The 22,992-nt window shown below is 43.2% G+C and overlaps 1 protein-coding gene across 2 annotated transcripts in view; it reads right to left on the bottom strand.

Moving 5' to 3' along the window:
- The window catches only part of SPRED2 (sprouty related EVH1 domain containing 2), a 122,421-nt gene that overhangs the window by 83,072 nt on the left and 16,357 nt on the right, over positions 1-22,992 (bottom strand). The window lies entirely within an intron of this gene.

Raw genomic sequence — 22,992 nt, 5'->3', positions numbered from 1 at the left:
CACTGCCAGGCCTCGTGCCTTACACAGCCAAAACGAGCCAACTAGAGCTCACCGCTTTGTTGCTTTACTCCTTTGTTTTAAATCAGCTTGTCTGGGGAAAGAAGTTCAGTATCTGAGTCCTTCACATAAGGACTGCTCATTTCCATTAGGGGCCACAGACAATTCAGGACAATCTCCTGGACAGCTGATTTGGGTTCAAAGAGGAGATTCTGCATTTCTACTAACTCTTGAGGGATGCTGGCTATGCAGAAAGAGCTGTGGGCACCATAGAGCTAGGAATCCTGAATGACGGGGCCCTTTGCTCTAGCTTATCAAGTCCTCAGCCTTCACTTCCGTCCTGCCCAGTGTCAAGAATCCACCTGGTACTTCTTCCCTGTTCTCACTCCAGCAGATGCCTCCCAGCCCCTTGCAGGGCGGCAGCAATACCAAGATATATTATCTTTCCCTCCCCAACCCCCTTCTTTTAAGGGAACATCTTGGCTTGTGAAGTCCATCCCCTTCTTTTAACGGAATATCTTGGCTTGTGAAAATGGAAGTCTTTCCTTTGAGCACTAAAAATTCTGAAGACGCCCCACTTTTACAATTGAGAAAGAATAATTTTGTTCCATTGCTACCCTCTTACTTCCCAAAAAAGTCTCTTATGAAGGAGTGTGACTCATACTTTTGTACTTTGGGGAAGGAAAAGGCTAATGAAACACGCAGATTCTTTGAAAACACAACACCCAAGGGTCCAAATTTAAACTTTAGCATCACAGTTCTCTTAAAGAAGGGACCAAATTTTGTTATTCATCAAATGACAGACTTCCAAGATTTAAAAGCCTTTAACTTCCCCACCCCCAATTCACACACCTGAAAAGCAATGTAGATTTTGTGCCTTCACCTCATAAGAGAGGAATGTCAGTGCCCTCTCACTGTTCAATTAATGTGACAAAACAAACAATCCAGCAGAAACTCTGGCAGAGTTCTTACTGAGGTACAAGTTCAGACAATAGCTGATGGTCTGGGGGGGGGGGGGGGGGGGGGCAGGGCCAGAAATGGAGCTGCTCTGACTTGAACGTGGGGTAGGAAGCTTTTTACCACACACTATTTTTGGAAGAACTGCAAATCCTGGAGAAATAAAACTGCATTGAGAAAAACTAGAAATGTTTTTGTTGTTGCTGTTTGTTTTTGTTTAGGGGCCATACCTGTTGGTGCTCACAGGGTTACTCTTGGTATATGTGTGTGTGGGGTGGGGGGCACGGAGTTACTCTCGATGAGGTGTGTGTGGGGGGAGTAGGGAACATTAGAGCTGGGAATCAAACTTGGGGTTCCAGCATGGAAAATATGTGCTTCAGTCCTTTGAAGCCATCTCCCCAATCCTGAAATGCATTTTCAAAATCTGAGAAGTAGAGCAAGTTTGATTAAAAAAAAAAAAGTTTGACAGGCAAAACAAAGACAATTCTGTGATCTGCCCTGCAGACATGACTACTGGCAAGAAAGCAGCATGTGAGCAGGAGGGACACTGAGAACGGGTACTCTGAAAAAACAACACTCCACTCCATGTCCAGGCTCATCCTGCAATCTTCAGACTCCCTCCACGCCCCTTGTAGAGGATGCCAACATCTATAGACTATCTGATGATAGGGGCAAAGGAGCTAAAATCACCTTCAGGGAGGTGGGGGTCCACCTTCAGAGAGCTGGCAAAATATGGAAAAAGAGAAGACCCTCCCCGCCCCCTCCCCCCCCGCCCCAACCCCAAATATCCAAGGCTGCACCAAACCCAGCCCTCTGACACCAGATCTGTGGTAAAACACAAAGACTTCCACTGCCAGAAACCAGCCACTCTACTGGAAACCCCGCCCTAGGCTCCAGCCAGGGAAGGTGTTTCCTCTATTCCAGGTCAAAGGCAGCCCTGGCCACAGGTCATGGACTCCTGGAGGGAAGCAGCAGTATGTGGTCAGCTCAGCAGCCTGGAGTAGGCCTGACACTAGCTACGAGAGGAAGAGACAGAAGTGGCTGGAGTTGAGGTAGTTAACAACCCAGACTGGATATTAACTGCCTGTGTTCAAATGCAAACATTGTGTGGTTGGGGCGGGAGACTGAGTTCAGCGGTACAGCATTGGCCTTGGGTGTGTGAAGTTCTGGAACCAATCCCTGGCACCAGAGTAGGGTTGCAGGGGACAGAAGGGGGTCCCATAGGAACCCAAATGAATTACATAATCTCCCTGTGCCTCTGTATTTGGGGACATAACAATACTGACTTCATAGGGGTGTGATGTTACATACTAATCACTCAAAGCATTTACAACAATTCTGGCCACAAGGACAGAAGTTTTTTCATATTTACTTTTTTCTAAGTTTTCTAAAATAAGCCATATTAATTTTGTCACCAGTGAAATCTCCCACTTGACGCCCACGCAGACCCCCTCAGCTTGTCACGTGTCACTATATCTCTGGCCTTTCCTGCCAGATGGCACAATCTCATCTCAATATGCATGCACATACATTAAGTGGCCAACTGTCCTGGACAGGGCTTTCAGAGTGAAAACCAAGGCAGTGTTGGGCAAACTAGGACAACTGGTGACTTAACCACTTTAACATATAGATAAAATAGATATAAAAAAAAGTAAGAATTCTGTTTTTATGGTAACAGCCCCAAAATGACCATGACCGGAGGTATATTGTTGTTGTTGTTGTTGCTATTGTTTTTGGTGGGGGAGACTCTTGGCGGGGGGGGGGGGGGGGAGAGGCTCTGCACTCAGGAATTACTCCTGGCGGTGCTTGGGGGACCATATGGGATGCTGGGAATCGAACCCGGGTCGGCCACGTGCAAGGAAAGTGCCCTACCCACTGTGCCATCACTCCAGCCCCGAGATAAGAGTTTTTTTAAAGCAAAATTTGGACCATGACATGTTAAAGTCATATATCCTTTTTTCACCTAATGTTATCTCTTTTGTATTACCGAAAGCTCCTTGTAGCTACTGTTTTCTGAGGTTGGACACTCTCTGATGATATGAATGTTCAATGTGGTTTACATACTCTGCTAGCTCTAATCAACATTCCCAAGTCACATTTTTAAACAATACTGTCATAAGTGTGGGCTCGAGCGATAGCACAGTGGGTAGGGCATTTGCCTTGCACATGGCGGACCCGGGTTTGATTTCTCTGCCCCTCTTGGAGAGCCTGGCAAGCTACTGAGAATATCTCGCCCGCACGGCAAAGCCTGGCAAGCTACCTGTGACGTATTCGATATGCCAAACACAGTAACAACAAGTCTCACAATTTGTGAGACATTACTGGTACCCGCCTGAGCAAATCAAAGAACAATGGGAGGACAGTGCTACAGTGCTACTGCCATAAGTGTGTTTTAGGAATCATCAAAGTCTTATCAGCATTTGTGATTTTTTTTTACTTAATAATAGCAGTTGAAAAAACTGCTTTTCATTTTATGAATAATTTGTGAATAATTGCTAAAATGTGCTACAGTGAGGTTAAGTATTCTATTTCATATTTATTTGTCAGATACCTTTTCTTTTGTTTTTTTGATAATAGCTAGCATTTTTGAAAGTATTTAGTTGCTTATCTTCATATTTGTCAGTGTCTGTAATTTCCTGAATTCTTCAGTATGACTGAAGAATGGTCACAATCAAGGAAAACTTTTTTCTTCATATTTGTTCAATTTGTCTGTGGTGTTTATTTGTACAAACAGAATTTAAATGTTTATCAGTCATTTTCTGTATCCTATCATCAATACTTTAATGTGTGTAAAATCTGTTAAGAGAAGTTAAATTATCTACTGATGTGTGATTTTAGGTTTGTTTTTTTTTTAAATTCCTTTCTTCATAATATTTACCTCATGGTTTGGAATAAAATATGAGGTAAGGCTCTATCTACATTTAAAGGAAATAATAACACCATGGTACAATGGAATTGTGTTGAAATGAGGAAATTGTTAGAAATTAAATCTGCAGGATATGAACTTGGGATGTGTATGACACCAAGTATGGGTAATGAATCAGCTCATTTAAAAACTGTGCCGAGAGTGAACAGAATTAATCAGAATGTGCCAGGGACAACTCAACCCCTCCTCCCCCAGGCCCCAGTTTTCCTAAGTGTTGTCATACTGGAGTGTGGAAAGTTGAGCACACTGCACAAAGGAAGCAAAAATGAGAAGGAGGAGACGGATCAATTCTCCCCCCTTCCCTGGTCTCAATGAATGATGCTCCCTGCCCAGTACTGAGGCATATAGGGAAAGAGGAGAAGCCAATAAAGAATTTAAAACAAATCTCTTCCAACGACTGGAAAGAGAATATAGCGGGTAGGGTGCTCTCTTTGCATGCAGGCGACTCAGGTTCAATTTCGACATCCTATATGGGTCCCCTGATCCCCGAGCTCCAGAACAGCAGTAAGCCCTGAGCTTGGCTGGTCCCCAAATGAAAAACAGATAAATTTTAAAAACAGAGCCTTTCTTCACCCTTCCTCAAAAGGCAACAGATCACAGAAACGTCTTTTTCTTATACAAAGTAAGTGCTACAATAACTTTTTTGAACACAAGTTGGCATTTAGAAAACCCAAGATTAAAACACTTCAAATAATTATTGGGCAAAGGAGATCATTCAGATGGCTGGAGTACATACTTTGGTTGTGGAAGGTCACCGTTCTGAACAACCCCCAAGCACTGAGCCAGGAGTAAGTTCTGAGTACTGCCAGGTATGGCCCACAGAGGAAAAAAATATACCATAATAAACTCTGGGCAGAGCATTTAATCATTGATCTCACTGAGCCTGTGGGGAGGCAGAATGTGGGAAAGGAAGCCCCTCGGAGGTGTCCCCCATCCCTCTGCATTTGCCTCCCAGTCACCCCTACCCAGGGCTGAAAAGCGCAATTTTCCTCAATTCTATTTGTTGATTGAACAGGTTTTGTTTTGTTTTTATAATGCCAGTCATCTTTTAAAAATGAATTTATTATATATAGGAAAGTTTTTCTTTGTTTTTTGCTTTTTTGGGTGGTGGCTGGGTACAGGGGGCACGCCAGCCTGTAATCAGGGGTAACTCCTGGCAGTGCTTAGGGAACCATACACAAGACATGCAAGGAAGCACCTTACCTCCAGTACCATCTCTCTAGCCCAAGAAAAATTTTTTGTGTATGTCTTCCCTTTCCCAAAACAACTACCTCAATACTCATATTAAGGAGCACATGAACTATTATTTTCTACTCAATTTCCTAATTGACTTAAAAAAAATTAAGGCATCAAAGCACTAGCAGAGCTATCACTAGGATATGACGACATTAGGTACAGTGAAAGGCTGCAGAGACAAGTGCGTCTTTCCTGCCTTATAGCTGGACTCCCTGTGGAAGCCTCGCATGTCCTGTCCACACCCACAGGGACTCTGGCTTAGGGTAAGGCCCTCAGATTCAGGCCAATTTTCTTCTCTGCTCCAAACCGCTCTGCAGCACTTCTTTACCTTTCAGACTAGACCTTTCCCTTCAAATATCTTCTGCTCTGACTTCCAGGCTAACAGATAACTTAGAGGCTAACCAGACTGTCATGAATTCAAGTTTCTCCTCTTAATATTTGTGTCCTTCGGCAGTTACTTCAGTGCTCTAGGTTTTGAGGTAGTCTATCTCAGCTCAGTGGAAAAAATAAACAGACCCGGAGATATTTCAGTCAAGTGCCTGGGGTAAAGTGAGAATTCAGTAAGCACTGATTATTCTTTCTTCCCATCTCCATATTTTCCTCTTCTTCTTTTGGGTTGTTGTTGCTCACAGTATCAACCCAAAGCCTTTCCCAGGCAAGTGCTCTATCCCCAACTCCCGCCCTCTTGGTTCGTTTGGCCTGTGTGCTATATCCCTTTGCTAAGAACATCACTTTCTCTGCACAATAAACACAAATTCAAACTTCACTATTGGGCAAAGTCCATAGTCCATTCACCTAAACTCTTCTTCCCCTTCTAATTACCTACAGTACCTGGCACTATTCTTGGGCACTTGGTGATTGTGCTTGCCCTGCTTCCTCTACTGGAATGACCATGTTTAAGGACAGACCTCCGTATCTAACCATCTTTCATGTTCACCAACCTGTCCCGCAAGATGGCAGAAAGTCAGTAAATATTTGCTGAGTCAAAGAACGTATTTTTGGAAGAAGGGCAAAAGAGTTCCAACCTTTGAAGACTAAGTTCACAGTTTAACTGAGAAACAGGACAGAGATGGATTTGTCCCGGACACACTGGAGAAGTAAAGAACGTTCTATTCCAAAGGTGCACTGAAGCCAAACCATACAAAGTTCAGTGAAGTCATCCCTTCTCCGTCTACTCCAACTGCAGCGTGGCTGCCTCTTCAGAGCCCAGAGCTGCCACCGTTTTCAACAAGGCATCGTGTTGCCTCTGGATACAAACAGGCCCCAATGCTGAGGGAAGGCTGTATCTTGTGTACCTTATGTTAGAAAACTTAGATCTTTGATCCAAAGAGGCTATTCTAACTTTCTGGCCAGTCCTATCTGCTTAGCAGCTGCCTCCTTAAAGGCCCGTGTGGGTAGCAAGTACAGCTGCATTCTTAATCACTTACACCCCACAACCAACTAGAGAGTGCTTCAAGAGTTCTGCCATATGCCAAGTTCTTCTTTTACATAAGAACACAAGAATTGTTCATGCATGAAAAATTCAATCATGGCTATCAAAAAAAAGAAAAGAAAGGGCTTGACTTTTCTCTCTTACTCTGAATGAAATACTAGAGGAAGAATTTTTGTGTGAAATAGCTGTATGATTTTTGGTATCCTCATTCACAGGCTGATATGATGTATGTGGACTGCCCTCTGAAAGCCTCATGCCAAAACTGCGGAAAACCTGAAGATGACCTGGGCTTGCCAAAAATTAACAAACAACGGAGCCAAACCATAAGCCCAGCACATCCCAGTACCATGTTAAAACAAATGAACATTACTAACTCTTTTCACTGACAACTACAGCAAGTTCTGGCTTAGGACAGGGCTTCCTAAACTTTTTCCGTCTGTCACCCCCTTTCACTCAGAAGCACAGCACAGGTGAATGCTAATAAGAACACCTGGACTTAATGTATGGTTGATTCTGAATTTTTGGTTGTTGCACATTTAAACTTTTAACTGTGTTGAATTCCTTGGATCCCCCATGTCCAGTTAAGTGAACCCCACATGAGGTCAAAATCCTCAGTTTAAGAAGCTAGGTAGGTTAGGACTCTCCCCTAGTAGCTCAATTGTAATGTAAAGCTCAATTTATGAAGGCAATACTCAATTTTGTGTGCGTGAGACACTTTTTTTCAACTGCCTAAATACTTTCTCCTGATTCTCCCATCAAATTCTTGCTATCTGTTTCTGGTGCCTTTTTGGTCTTTTGCACACAATACAAGGTAGCATACAATTAGACTTAATTCATAGACCCTGGCCTTTCTAAAACTGCCAGATTATCTACAGGCTTTCTGAACCTCTGCTCTCTCAATCACTCTGGTCCTCTCCACCATCCTCCCTCTATCTTGAAGAGTTATATGATATTTTCATTGAACCAAAATTCAGCTGATACACTTTCATATGTAATATATATGTGTATACACAGAGATTATATAAATATTTAAAGCTGACCTTGGAAAGTGCGATGGCTTTATTTCCCTTTTAGTTTTTTGTATTCTTACAAATGCCTCCCTAAAAATTTTGTTTAGCTTTCTATGTACTCATTACTATTTTTATTTACAAATTAAACCAGAGCTGAAGAAAAAGTTTTCTGAAAAGGATTAAAAGCATGTTTGCTTTAACCCGTGTGGTGCTTTTGCGACTATACGTCTTGCTGCCCACATGTCCACTAACTGACTGTTCACAGGGCCTAAATGGATCACTAGGTGATGGGGCTTCTTCCCTTTACTTCTGCTCTCTGTTGGACCGATTTCATGAAGTCCTTTTTCTTTCTGCATGGCTCTGATGGAATGTTCTTTCACTCCATTCCTTGCTCTGCATCATATCTGGAATCCCCAGCCTTCAGGATTCTGCAGTAAGCACTTCCAATGGACCCAGGAATGTGACTCAGTGGCAGAGCACCTGCCTTGTAAGCACGAGGTTGCCAATGCGACTCCAGCAGCAATCCCACATGGAGTGTGGTTCCCCAATGCCACAGCCACAAAAAGTGTGCTATCTCCGGCACACCACAACCAAGTGTGTGTGACTCCAGGCCATGGCAACAACAACAACAAACGGGAAAGGAAGGGTGGGAGAAAAATGAAAAGACCTTTTATCTTGCACCACCCACTCCAACAAGCACTCTCCCTGCTCGCTCTGCTAAATCAGCATTCGTGAGCTGGAGTTCCCTACTGCAGATTTCACTGCTATCTGTCTGGGAGTTAAATAGGCTTATACTGTCATTATTTCTTGTACTCTTTATAATCATTGCATTAGAGGAAAGAGAAGGAGGGAGAGAGGGAGAGGGAACTGGGGAGAGGAAGAGAGGGAGGGAGAGAGGAAGAGAGAGCCTACTTAGTTTACTATGTTTAATGTTTGTTTACAAACAGAATTACCAGGTCAGTCTTGTTTTGTACACTTTTCCCCATTCTAACTTCAGTATAAAGACTTACAAGTAATAAGAACTCAAGAAAAATTTGCCAATATTAACGGATCAATGTTTTAATTAACAACATTAACAGACTATTTTTAGACTATTCACAAGATTTAAAATTATAAAGTGATTTGAATATAACAATATGCAGTCACTGTAACTTTTCTAAGGAAATTCTAAAGATCCAAGATCTTCACAAAAATTGAGATACTGTTAGAAGAATCAAGACATTCAATGCAAGCCTGTAAGTGCTGAACCTTGCCTTTCAACGTACCCTAGATACTGTTTTCATTTGTTGTGCTGGGGGGGGGCTACATATGTGAAGCATGCTCTCATGCAGCCCTGAAAACAGTTTCCTGATGATCTTGAGTAATCTTCAGTAATCAGTTTATATATGCATGCATGCGTGTGTGTGTGTGTGTGTGTGTGTGTGTGTGTATGGTGTGTTGCTAGGAATTGAACTTGGGGCCTCGCATATGATATGCAAGGCATGTGCCCTACTGCTGAGCAACATCCCCTGGCCCTTTTACTATTTCAATTTTTATCAAAACAGTAGAGAAAAAAAATAACAATGCTGGAAGTACTCCAAGTTTCTTTATTCCTGAAAAAGTTATTCATTTATTCAACAAATACTTAAGATTATACTATGTTCAGGTACTTAGTAGTCTCTAGTAGACACCAGAGAAAAGGCCAATAAGGTTCCTGGTCACATACAAGGAGTCAAACAGTGCTAAGTCCAACAGAGATCTAAAGTCACATGATATAATAGTGAATGACAAAAGGCATGCCATACCAGGGGAGCTAACATTTAAAACTCAAATACAATTCCAAGAAGGAGCCAGTGATGGGGGGAGTTGTAGGAACAGCATTTCAGTCAAAGGGAATGGCCAATACAAAAACCCAGAAGCAAGAGAGAGCATGCCTGACGTAGTCATGGAACCAAATAAGGACAAGGTGAGACACAGGCCGAGGCAAGAATCTGGAGATTTGTAAACCAGGCCAGGAGTTTCCAATAGGAAACTGCTGGAAGGTCTCAAGCAAGGATAGACATGAAGCAAAGTTTGTGTAAAGATTGTTTGGCTAAGTCCATAGAAAATGTGCTATACAGGGGGTAGAATGAGGTAATGGGTCAAAGGGCTGTAGCAATGCTTCGGGTGAGAGACTGGAGCCACCCACACCCAGGGAGGTTCAAACAAAGGAGAAAAAGGCCAGTTTGATCTTGTGGTGGCAGAATCATCACTTTACTGGTGGATTAAATGTGAACAGGTGATACGGGAACGTGGGATTAAAGGCACCTTCAAATGTAAGATCTGGACCACTGAGTCAAGGGCAATGTCATGTGTCAAGACAGGACAAGCTGGGGGAGTGGGCTGCACACTTAAGGGGACCAGAAGTCCCCTGAACTTTTAAAATATAAATGCCTGTTAGACATCTTTGTGGTGATACTGATACAAATCTGGAGTTTTGGGAATATTCTGCCTGCAGAAAACACTGCCTGCAGAAAACTCTATCACCTGTACAGAGGTTATTTATTAAAAGCCGAGGGCATAAAGAGTGGAGGAGAGACAGGCTTGGGTTCTAAGATGCCCTAATACTTAAGGGGTAAACCCTTGGTGAATGAGTAGCAATTCCTACCAGAGTGCACCATAAAAAAAAAATCACAGGTGTGTTAAATTCACAAATACTTTATTGCCTGAATTGTAGTAACATAATTCCACATGAACAGCCAGCTACATCTGAAGTGATTCTCTGGTAATTCAGAAACTCTCTCGATCAATAGGCATGGAAAAAAACATGCAAAGCAGCATAATTAGAACTTTTCTTTTCCAAGCCTACATAAGATTTATTTCCATGCTAACCAAAATAAGGATTAACAACCCTAACCTTAACCAAAACCAAGAGCACATTTTAACCGAGAATTCAAATGGATTCACCATGTTTGGGGCATGTTCCACTTCTACCCACAAATTTACTGGCATGGTCCATACTTTTAGCCAACACTGAAGCCAGCAGTATTTGAATTATGTTTAAAAAAAAAAACCCTCAAAAAAACCTAAATATATTCCCCAAAACCAAACAGAAGGCATCAAACTTCATTCAAGGTTTGGGGCGAGTTCTGAACTGTTCAAGCCTCAGGGAGCAGCTACAACTTGGCAGCACGGTGTAAAGCATGAGCAAACCCAAGAATGACCCTTCCAAGGAAAAGTATCTCCAGGCATGATTAAAGTGCAGAAAAGTCAATATTGTAATAGGGTACTCTAAACATCCTTACAACACAAAGGGAAAAAAAAACCTCAAAATACTTAAGATAAACTACAGCAAACAGAACAGCATCTGAAAACTTAGGAGAGTTTTCAGAAACGACGCATCGATCTCTTCCCTGAGAACTGCTGGGCGGCAACCCCAGCCTAGCCAGAACCTGGGTAAGATTAACCTGGGTAAGGATAACATTCTTATCAAAATCCTGGACCACAGCTTCAGGACGCTTGCTCTGCATTGCTCTGTTCAGGGCCACAACCAAGACAACTCAAACACTACTCCAAAAGCAGACGATCAGGTTTCTGAAACACAGAGTGCTCAGGCTGGAGAGACAGTACAGCAGATAAAGTGCTGGCCTTGCATGTGGCCAACATGGACTCAATCCGGCCAACGCAAGTTCAATCCCCAGCACCCCACATGGTTCCCTGAGCACCACCAGGAGTGATCCCTGAGTACATAGCCAGAAACAAGTCCTGAGCACAGACAGGTGTGGCCCCCAAACCAAATCAAAACACTCCCCTTAAGGATTGTTCATAGACAGGCAACCATTATTAAAATAATCTGTAATCTGTAATCAAATATACTCATAAAATATACATTTAATCACTTATATTAAATATACTAGTGAATCACATGGCAACTGGATGGCCCAAGCATATTTGTGCATGATCAAACTAAGTCATTTTTAAATTAATTTTATTTTAGATTTCTGTGCCACATCAGTGGTGCTTCGGGGCTACTCTGTGCTCCAAGAGTCATTCCAGGGGTGCTCAGGGGACCATGCAGTGCCAGGGATCAAACCTGGACCTCCTGCATGCAAAACATCTGCTCAGTCCATTAAGCTCTCTCTCCAGCTCAAACCAAGTTGTTTTTGTAAAAATTTCTCTTTTTCCCTTTATTGGAATAGCTAAACAGTCTCAGTAGTGAGTTACCTGTGGGAGTTTTCTCAAGGACTGTATTAAACTTAATGTAGATATTCATTCCCACTGAACCCCTGTTTATTCATTTGGCAGACACTGCTTGGGCCACATTGATCGCTGGCACTGAACATGGCAACGAGTACAGTCAGTGAATGTTCTGCCATCCTGGAACTGAATACTGCTGTGGACTGACAGAGAGGACCTGGGGTCTTTGAAAGCTGGAGTGTCAACAGCCTCTGCAAACCAAGTCTGGGACACCAGCTCAGTAGAAGCCATCAGCAGATAAAAACAAGCTGCTGGTTGGCAAAATCAGATTTCCATCTCTTACAAATGCAAGCACAGTTCAGTCAGCCTTCATACCACCTCCCCCAGCTGGGCCAGCACTCATTCCCTTAGCCAAACAACCCCCACCCCCACCCTGCCCCAACAATTGGCTCAATTGCACTTAGCTGCAGGTACTGCTCCATAGGGACCTTTCATTTCTCACCCTTTTGGGGACAGGTAGGGAGGGCACTCTGCAATCTTCAGGTCTTATCCCCTGGCTCTGTGTTCAGGGGTCAGTCCTGGCAGTGCTTGGGGAACCATGTGTGGTGCCAGGGATCGAATCTGAGACAGCCACATGCAAGGCATTACCTATATACTGTCTCTCAAGTCCTTCCTTCCCCTTTTCCTCCTGTTTTGTGGTTATTTCGGTGCTATAGGTTTTTTCATTACACAAGTTACATAAAATGATGAATATGGTTAGAAACATTAACGAAGATAGTGTCAGCTAATTAATACTTGTCTCCTAATTTCATCTGACAGGTGTTAACACACATCAGCCCATTTTCCAGAAGAAAACAGAGAGTCAAAAGTTTAAGTAACTGCTGTCATATGATCAAAAAAAAAAAAAGCCACAAAAGAATCGAGATTCAACTGGCCTTTGTATAGCATTTCTCAGCTTGGTGGAGAAAAGCAAAGTGTTGACATAAAAATATTGACAGAGGAAGTCGGAAGTCTTCTAGGGAGTGACCAAAATATCCTTTTCATCTTTCCTTTTATCATTCAAATTACAGTGAACAAAGGCCAGTTGCCATAAAGCATTTGCACTTTCCCCTCCTGCATAGATCTGATTTTATTCAGACCCCAAATATTCCTAGCTAAAATGCTTAATGGTAGTTCTTTTCCCCTTCACGACCAGCTTGTTAACAGACGCAAAGTAACTGTGAATGATTGTCCAAATGAGCAGGAGGAAAACTCCCCCAATTAAGTCCAATGTACACACCTGAACTTGAGGGAACTTCAACACCCCCGGAAGATTAATCAGCACCACAGGGATCCTGAGAACACAAAGGCTATTTTGTGGGAGTAATGCTGTGCCGCAATCTTGGGTGATTACACCTCACTTTATAACAATGTGCAGACGTTTGGTTTGAGCAAGTATAGTAATTACATTTCTCACTTGGAACTAATTTGAGCAGCTACATCTGAGTTCCTCGGGCTCATCTGCCTCCCTTCTCCCCTGAGCACTCTGGCGTGAGAAAAGCCAGAGCCTTTTTGCTAACTGACACCCCCCTTTCCTTCAGACACAGTTGGCAACTGCAAACAAATTCTCCCAGCTGACCTCCCTTCAATTGGCAGTGCACTCCCCACCCCACTCCTCACCCCTGTTCCCTTTTTTCCTGGCATTCCAACAGAGGATCTATTATAAGAAGAGAAAATCAGGTGGACCAGACACCCCCACCCGCCCCGGAGACCCCATAACCTGGGCCTCGGCAGCCTCATCTCTAAAATGGAGCTGCTTGCCTAGTTGTTGATGTCCTCTCCCTGGAAGCAGCAGAAGAGCAGGCACTTGAGGTGGTTGCACCCGCAAAGCCAGAGCCACAGAATTAGTTGCAAAGGCAAAGAACTCCAGGACCTGTGCCCCTGGCTTAAATGTGACAAAGCAGGATTTTCTAATTGTCCCTAGTCAAACCTACCATCCTCGAACTTTCCAATCCTCCGACTCATTCTTAAAATTCACCTTCTTAGGCAAGAGGAAAGCCCCCTTCTCAGATCTCCCTCGCATCAGGGGACTCAGTACTTAAGCAGCTAACATCTGTCCTCCCAAGTTTGTCTCCAAGCTAACCAGCTTTTAGTGAGAGCGTGGCAGGGTCTAGGTTGTGGAAGTGAGGTTGGGGTTACTATTCTGTGCACTGGGCCCATGTCCGACTTTGTGTTTCTGGGGAAGATTTTGGTGAGTGGTGGTCGGAAGATTAGAGGAAGGTAGAAAACTCCACTAAAAATATGTTATTTCACTTTTCTTCTGCTTGGCAAATGCTGACGAGTTAGGGGCCAGAAAATGTTAATCCACCCTTGCTGGGCGCCAACCTGTTCTACCAGTATGGTGTGAGTGATAAAAGTCCCACCACTTCCTTAGAGATAGATAAGATCCACCTTTCCTGAGAACTCAGAGCATTAAGGCAGGGTGCCACCAAGCTGCCAGACTCCGGCTTCTGGTCTAAGTCACTGGACACTACTTGGGGCAGTGGAAACTTTAGTCTCTTTCTCAACTGGGGCAATTCGGATCCTTTATTCTTGGCTTAAAGTTCCGGGACAGAGTCTCTGGCCTCATAACTGAAGTTAACTGACAATGAGAAAAGTTCCATTACAATGGCTTCTTCAGAGGAATCCAAGGTGGCATATATCCTCTAAAGTGGGCTGTGGCAGGGCTGGAGCAACAGTACAGCGGGTAGGGTGTTTGCCTTGCACGCGGCCACCCCGGGTTCGATACCCAGCATCCCATATGGTGCCCTGGTCACTGCCAGAAGTAATTTCTGAGTGCAAAGGCAGGAGTAACCCTTGTTCATTGCTGGTTGTGACCCAAAAAGCAAATAATAATAATAATAATAATGTGGGCAGTTTTGGGCTGGAGAATACAGAAGCTTGAATTCAAGAAAACACCATACTGTGGAAAATCATCGAATGGCCATCTTTAGGACCATTTCAACTTTCCTCATCAAATGCAGCACCAGCAAAGGGGCGCTCATGCACAGCTGTGAGGCCACAGGTTGAGGATACCTGCTGGTGGGAAGCGAGGGTTCTCTCTGCATGGGGTAAAGAAGACGGCCTATTTAAAGCAATGTTATGACTCAGTACAGTGGCCACTATTCACACACCCAATCAGGTGTCTTGCAAATCTAGGTCTGGGGGCCTACTTTACTAATATCAAAAGTGCTTATAAGTCACTCCTGGCAGTGCTGGGCAGGACCCTGTGGTGCTTGGGTTTGAACCTGGTCTCTGGAATGCAAACCACATGCTCCAGTCTGGTGAACTGTGTCTCTGCCCCTGCAACCCCCCCAGACCCCCCCGCCCCCGGCCCACTCACTCCATTATGGGGATAATTTACCACTGGCTTGGGGGAATATCAGAAACTATGATTCAAGAGAGTGTGACAATCTACTTCCAATTTTATTTTCCAGAACAAAGAACAAAAATACCGAAACCTGTACAGGAAAAGAAAGTACTAAACACAGAGAAAAGGAATGTGATCTAAATGCTTATGCCATGGCCCCTGTGTGGGGCCAGCTCCCCAGCATGCCACCAACCCAGGCCACACTCCCTTCTCTTTCCTTCCAAAGGTCCCTCTGGCCCCTTGCTTAGTCTAACAAGACTCTTCACATCCCAGGAACCAAGGGTAAGTGGCTCCGGACTGTCCACATTATTCATTTGCATTAGATGGCATCTGTCTATCATTATAAAACTAGTCTCTTGGGCCGCTCTCATTTTCTGCTAGTTCCACCTTTCAATCTGCTATCAGAGGGGCTCAATCCTTCCCATCTGTCAGCACTTCAGGCCCAACTGACCACGTCTTCACCTGTATCTGCTTTCCAGATGGCAATAACAGGCCTCTGGCCCCGCCCCTCACCTGTGCCAGACATCACAGCAGGTACTTTCATGAGCTGCATCTAACTCTAAGACCAGCTCTTCTCCATCTGAGGCTGTGACCATTTTTATGATGATACAGGGACTTCCTGCAAATCATCCACTCGGAATTGGACATAGAGCTCCAGGTAAACTGTGTTCTGCTCCAGGACCAGAAACCCCACTCAAAAAATCTGTGTGCAATATCCCAGTTTGGACCCCAGAACTGATCAAGGGCATCAGAGGATTTCTGAAGTTCTTCGGTAAGCCCATAAATACTGCCCTACTACTTGTTTTCATCAAAATCCTTAACCTTTCATCCTAATACTCTATGTGGGACCCATACATTTATACACATATATCAGCTCATTTAAAGTTTTTGACTTCCCAGAGTAGTAAGTATTCCAATCCCCCTTTAACATCTGTTTTCCAAAGCACTGAGGTTTTAGAAAGGTCAGATTAACTCCCCTTAGTCCCCTGGTCAACAGAAACAGAAAAACAGTTCTCTCCAGGTCTGTCTGTGCCTGTAGGCACCAGCAATACCACCAAAGTACAGCAATATAGCATAGCGGGAAGGGCGTTTGTCTTGCACGCGGCCAACCCAGGGAGAGCCCCACAAGCTACCGAGAGTATCCTGCCCTCACGACAGAGCCTGGCAAGCTCCCCATGGCGTATTCAATATGCCAAAAACAGTAACAAGTCTCACAATGGAGACTTGTTACTAGTGCCCACTTGAGCAAATCAATGAACAACGGGAGGACAGTGCTAGGACACTGCTACTTGAAATGGTAACTTTGGATATATAATCCATTAAGAGATACTGAGATTAACTTCATCTTATTCTTTTACATCTATTAGCACTGTAGCACTGTCCTCCCGTTGTTCACTGATTTGCTCGAGCGGGCCCAGTAACGTCTCCATTGTGAGACTTGTTATTACTGTGTTTGGCATATCAAATACGTCATGGGTAGCTTGCCAGGCTTTGCCGTGTGGGCGAGATACTCTCAGTAGCTTGTCAGGCTCTCTTACATTTCTAAAAACAAGCAAAACAAAAAACCCTTCCCAAAACCTCCACTACCAGAATATAGAAAATAATGGCATGTGGCTCATGCTGTCTTTTGTATTTCTTGCAGAGAGCACTGAAGTAAATTCTATGGTACTGTGACCAGAGTGATAGTACAGAAGGTAAGGCGCTTCCCTTGCACGCAGTTGACCTGGGTTCAACCTCCAACAATCCATATGACTGCCCCAACCCCGTCAGGAGTGATCCCTGAGCAAAGAGCCAGGAATAACCCCTGAACACAGCCAGGTGTGGCTCAATAACATAACAAAAACCAAACCATCTGGCTAAAAGATGTCACACGTAGAATCCACAGTGAAGCTGACAGCACCTAGCACACAACCATGCCTTTCCTTTGGACAGAGGTTCTCAGCAGTTCAGGGAGCCCAGCAGTGTCCGCAGAGAGAAGGTTGGAAAGTTTGATGTGCATGCCTTCACAGTGAAAAAATAAATAACAGCGAAGATTCTTGATCTGCAGCCACCACTAACCCTAAGAGTGGTAGTCTCTATCTGGGCTTCTCATTTTTTATTATAATAATTATCAACTGCAACAAGTCCCCTCTTTAAAAATGGAATGTTTTGGGGGCTAGAGAAATAGTACAGCAGGGAAGGTGCTTGCCTCGCATTCAGCTGTCCTGGGTACAACCCCCTGAGCACTGCCAGGAGTGATGTCTGAGCACAAAGCCAGGAGCAAGCCCTGAGCACAGCCAGGTGTGGTGCAATCCCACCCTCCCCAAATAAATACAATAGAATGTTCTTCTTGTACCAGGTTTTGTACTGTGCACTTGGATTCTTGAAGGAACTGCTCTCTGCAAGTGAGGAAATCACAGCTCTGGACACAGGTGACAGAGATTCAGAAGCAACCTCTGAAAGCAACACAGAATCTGGGGCTGTCTGGCCTTCTCCCCATAGCATTTCCGTGATAGCTTCTCTACCAACAGCTGAGGGGCAATTTGATGACTTGCAAAAGTGCTAACATAGCATCATCTAATAGTAACTTAAATTACATGTTTTTAAACAGCACTCCCACACAGTCATGACAAACAGCACTTTTACCTGAATGCTCTAACGGGCCACACATGCAGAGGCTCTGTGCGTAACTGGCTTGAAGGGGCTTGTAAAACCAAGCTATGACAGGGGACAAAAGTTACAGATGGAATGTCGGCCTAAACAACTCACTTCCTTGCCTTAATTGGCTTCTATCGTAGAGCTAATTGACTTTAAGTTAAGTATCTTTCATATAAATCGAGGAAAGCTGACCTTTGGAGCACCTGTGACTTGTTGGGTAAATATGTCTTTATGGACTTCATAAAATGCAGATTGTGTAAACACATACTCAGGAACTATTAAAAGCACTGGGTGGCTGGAGTAAGGCACAAAGGTGGCCTTTACAATTCCTGAGTACTCGGTGAGTGGACATTTAGGGAAATGAATATCAAGGATATAATTATAATTTAGGAAGTAGATTTCCAACACTGCTTTGCTGGCAGAAGAATGAGCAGAGATAGCTTAAAAAATGCAGATTCAGGGCTGGAGTGATAGCATGGTGGGGAGACTGTTTGCCTTGCAAACGGCAACCCGGTTTTGATCCCCAGCATCCCATATGGTCTCCTGTGCACCACCAGGAATAATTCCTGAGTGCAGAGTTAGGAGTAACCCAAAAACCAAAAAGAAAAAAAGAAAAAATTAAAAAATGCAGATTCCTGGGCCACACACCCAGAGAAGCTGATCCAGGGGGTCTTGGGAGGAGGGGGTGGGGGCAGGGCCCAAGGACATCTGTATTAGAACAAGCCCTTCAGTCTACTAACTGAATAGATAGTCCAGGGCCAGCTTCAGTGCTATGAGCACCTCATTCACCTCTCCGGCCTTCTGCATCCTTACCAAAGACTATCACTCAAGAAATATCAAAGACTAGAACCTGCCACTGAGAAGCAGAAAGCCCTTTGGGGCAGAAGGAATGCCCACCCTGGCCAGCAGATCATGAGGATGCCCAGTAAGGACTCCAACTGACAGCAGTGGCACCTTCCTTTCATCCTGCATATGAAGGGTCATGTCCATTCCTCAATCCACAAGGGAACACTCGAGGTACAGGCTAAGATCATCACACATTTTCCACGCAAACACACTAAGAATTTTAAATAGACTCTGGCCCCTCCATTTCCCTAGCTCATCCAGAGAGAGGCAAACATCCTACGCCCAAGAGTCTTTGGCACTGGAAAAGCACCTCCATTTCTGGGCTCCCATCTTAAAAGCAGCACGGCTGAACCTGAAGGTTGATAAGGGGGCTAGGATGACATCTGGCAGCTGAATTGCAGTGAGGGGCCACTGCCTTCTGTGTATCAGACAGATGGTCCTAGCAAGAGACACACTTGTCACTGCTGGGGAGGACAGTTGGTTCCAGAGTAGAGCTTGCCAACAATCAGAGCTACATCCTCAAGTTGCTGGGCACATGACTTCCTTATCAAGGACGTGTCCGAGTTAAAACTGAAGGGCCATCCGGTATGGCCTGCTGCTCAGCTCCCTCAAACTGGTGAGATCTTTAGATCCTAAATTTAATTTCTAAGGGAACTACACTGTCACATGAACATATGTGTCCTCCACCACAGAAACCCTAAGCTTATCAGATTGGTGCATTATGGCATTTGTTTTTTATACTGGACACTGATACTGCAAAATTAACTATCATGCAGAAACTCAAGTATTCCTAAGGCCAGAACGAGTGAAACCTATTAAGAGTTTGTGAATGAGTCCAGAATTTCTACAATCAAGAATGTGTGCTTGTTGGTACAGTTTGTAGTCTTACTGGAAAATTCACAAAAGCTACTAAGAAATTGTTAATATTCCTGCTTAAGGGATATGTCACCTCAGTAACACTAAACAACCCAATTTACACCAACATGCTACTAGTAAAACTACTCAAAGGACAAAACACCAAGTCTTAAAAACAACAAAAACATAGACCCAAATTTCCAAAGAACAATTTGTTTTTTCATAAGCATGTGCTATAGCACAGTCATTCACACATGTTTGTTTGAATCCAGCGAGTATTGGTTTCATCTGCCAGATTATGAACCCTCTCATTCCAAATAGGGGAGAGAAGGAAGAGCCAACTTGTTAGTCTGTACTGATATGTGTGTGAACTACTTTTTTTTTTGCCTTAGTATCCCATGCGGCTGTCACAACCTCTGAATCAGCATTCTCGTCCTTGAGAACTGCAGGGACTGCAGATGTGAAATGCTTATCCACGGCAATAAGGGTCAATCATGATCGAGGTTGCTGCCTTCACCTCTTTAGCTGTCTGGGAAGCATCCCAGTCAGTACCCACCAACCAAGACCCGCTCAACTGTTAAAGTGACTGTAAATTTGGTTGGACTTCTAGAACTCTGTCATAATCAGTAACAACATCCTATATAATGTCTTTAAAAGGAATTCATAGTGGAAATGATTAAGATAGTTAACAAGCTAAAAAAAAATGGAGGGGGGCTGGAGCAATAGCACAGCGGGTAGGGCGTTTGCCTTGCACGCGGCCAACCCGGGTTCGATTCCCAGCATCCCATATGGTCTCCTGAGCAACGCCAGGAATAATTCCTAAGTGCATGAGCCAGGAGTAATCCCTGTACACTGCCGGATGTGACCCAAAAAGCAAAAAAAAAAAAAAAAGATGGACAGCCAAAGAAACACAAGAAAATATGAGAGCAGAAAAGAGAAAACTATAAACAGAAATGACAGAACTGAAAAACTTAGTAGGTGAAACAAAAAAGTCACTGGAAGGCCTATCTAACAGAGTAATGGGTGCTGAGGACAGAATTAGTGATCTCCAGGAAGAGGTGCAGAAAACCTCTAGGTAGGTAGCAGCAGAAGGTGTGTGTGTGTGTGTGTGTGTGTGTGTGTGTGTGTGTGTGTGTGTGTGGAGGGGGGGAAGCCTCAAAATAAATGAACAGATGACAAGATAACTTTAGGATAAATTTAAGAGGAATAACACTAGAATCATGGGACAGGAGACAACCCCAGTGAAGAAGTCAACAAAGACATCATTGCTAAGAAGTTCCCAGAGCATAAGCACCCACACCCACAGGAGACCAGAAGGGTCCTGACGAAAAAGATCCAAATAAAAATACCCCAAGACACATCCAAATCAGAATGACAAAACCACAGATGAAAAGAGAATATCAAAAGCAATAAGATCAAAAAAGATCGAAAACCATAAAGATAGAACACCGAAAGCAGCAAGATTAAAAAAGGAAATTACGTACAAAAGAGCATCCTTAAGATTTATAGTAGTTTATTAAATGAACCCTCTGGGTCTGAAGACAATGGTGAGACATAGTTAAAGAAAAAAAAACTCAATGAAATAAACACATCACCAAGAATACTTTACCTAGGCAGACTCTCATTCAGATTTGAAAGAGTATTACACAACTTCACAGATGAACAACAGCTCAGAAACTTTTATGCACTCAAAACCATCTTTACAAGAAAAATTAAAGGGGCTACTTTGAAGACAAGATGAACCCTAAAAGCACACCAAATTTCTACAGAAAGATGGCACAAAACTCCATGACAATAATCTCTATGTCAATGAACTAAATGTACCAGTTAAGTGGCAACGGAGTGGCAGGATAGTGTAGAAAATGGAACCCAACATTCTGCTGCCTGTAAGAAGCATATTTGAATTATCAGAGCAAGCAAAGACTCAAAGATTTGAAGACAATTCTTCAATCGATCAACCTTTCAAAAAAGGTGGGGGTGGTATACTGGTATCGGATGACATAGACTTGAGGCTCAAAAAGTTCATAAAAAACAGCAAGGGTCATTTCCTAATGATCAGAGGCCATCAAATTCATATAAAAACATATGTACTTAATGAGTGACCAAAAAACACTTAAAACTGCTAACAGACTTGAAGAAATACATCGATAGCAACATTACAGTAACTGGAGACTTCAACACTGTGCTTTGTCATCTCTTGATAGATTAATCAGACTAAAGCTCATTAAGGAAATACTTGAAGAAAAAACAATGGAAAAGACGGTCTTCGTTGATATATATAGGGTTTTGCATCCATCCCTGAAAAGCTGAATACACATTCTTCTCCAATTCATGTAGGACGTTCTCCAAGAAAAACCACATACTGGGCCACATAACATACCTCTACAAAGTCAAGAGGATAGAAATCAGACCAAATATCTTCTCAGACCATGATGCACTGAAAATAGAAGTTAAAAATAAGTACATATTCTTGAACAACTGCTGGGTCCTTGAGAAGATACTTCTGGGCATGTCTGGCCTAATCTAAGAGTCCATCTGCCCAAACTTTCGCAAAAGGGGATTTTTCGCAACAGCCAGGCTAGTGAGAAATCTGCCAAAGACACTGTGAGGTTGGAGAGTCACTAAGGTCACAAACTCAAAAAGTTGGGTCCAGGCTGCCATTTTCCTGGAAAGGAGTCTTTGAGTCCTTCTTAACTCATTATTTGATTTGGTCCCATTTAAAATATTTGCTCTTTTAAAATTGTGGCAAAGTATACAAAACAAAATTGACCATTTTAATTGTTTTTAAGTCTATAGTTACTGGCACCAAGTACATTCATCACCGGGAAAGACCATTTGCCAGTGTCTTTTACATTTTTTCCTAAGACCCTGTAACAAATTTTTTGCTTCAATGCATTTGTGTGCAGTGCCACACCTCTGGGTGACAAGCTACAATCTTAAAACCTGGCATCAGTTTTTCTCAGAGACCACTATCCTAAGTGAAAGAATTTCAACATCTAGGGAAAAATAATTTCTGTTTTTCTTTAATTCTGAGCAAATATGAGATGAATAAAGGTTTGTCAAAAATCAAAATCAACATATAAAACAACTGACTCCACTCTGTTCTCCTCCAAAACAGGGCAAGACTGAAAAAAGACTGCTACATTTACTACTTTATTAGAACAGCTCAACTGATACCCTAAAGATGTCTGTGTCACATCACCAAAGGGAACTTCTGGGGGGAGAAAAGGGTCTTTCAAAGTTTCAGTCAAACCTTTAAAAAAATTAAAAATAATACTAATAATAAAAAGCTGCAATTTTGGATGGCTGTACATGATTTAGAATTTATTATTAAAGTCTCCTTGCATCAAGAGTTCAAACTTACTCCTTTCCATCTCACCTCTCATGTTGCATCAATTCGGTGTCTTCTTCCCTATGAGATGATCTGCTATCTAATTTGACTTTGACAGAACCAAGAAGAATGGGCTGAAGAACCCAACAATGAACAACATTCCTCACAACTTTCCTTTTCAATCAATGCAGATATGTGGCTTTCTAAATACCGTCCAATAGG

Source organism: Sorex fumeus, unplaced genomic scaffold (genome assembly GCF_029834395.1).
Source record: "Sorex fumeus unplaced genomic scaffold, SorFum_2.1 ptg000006l, whole genome shotgun sequence".
In the NCBI taxonomy this organism is placed as follows: Eukaryota; Metazoa; Chordata; class Mammalia; order Eulipotyphla; family Soricidae; genus Sorex; species Sorex fumeus.
Note: the sequence above shows the minus strand (reverse complement) of the source record. Positions and strands in the feature narration are given on the sequence as shown.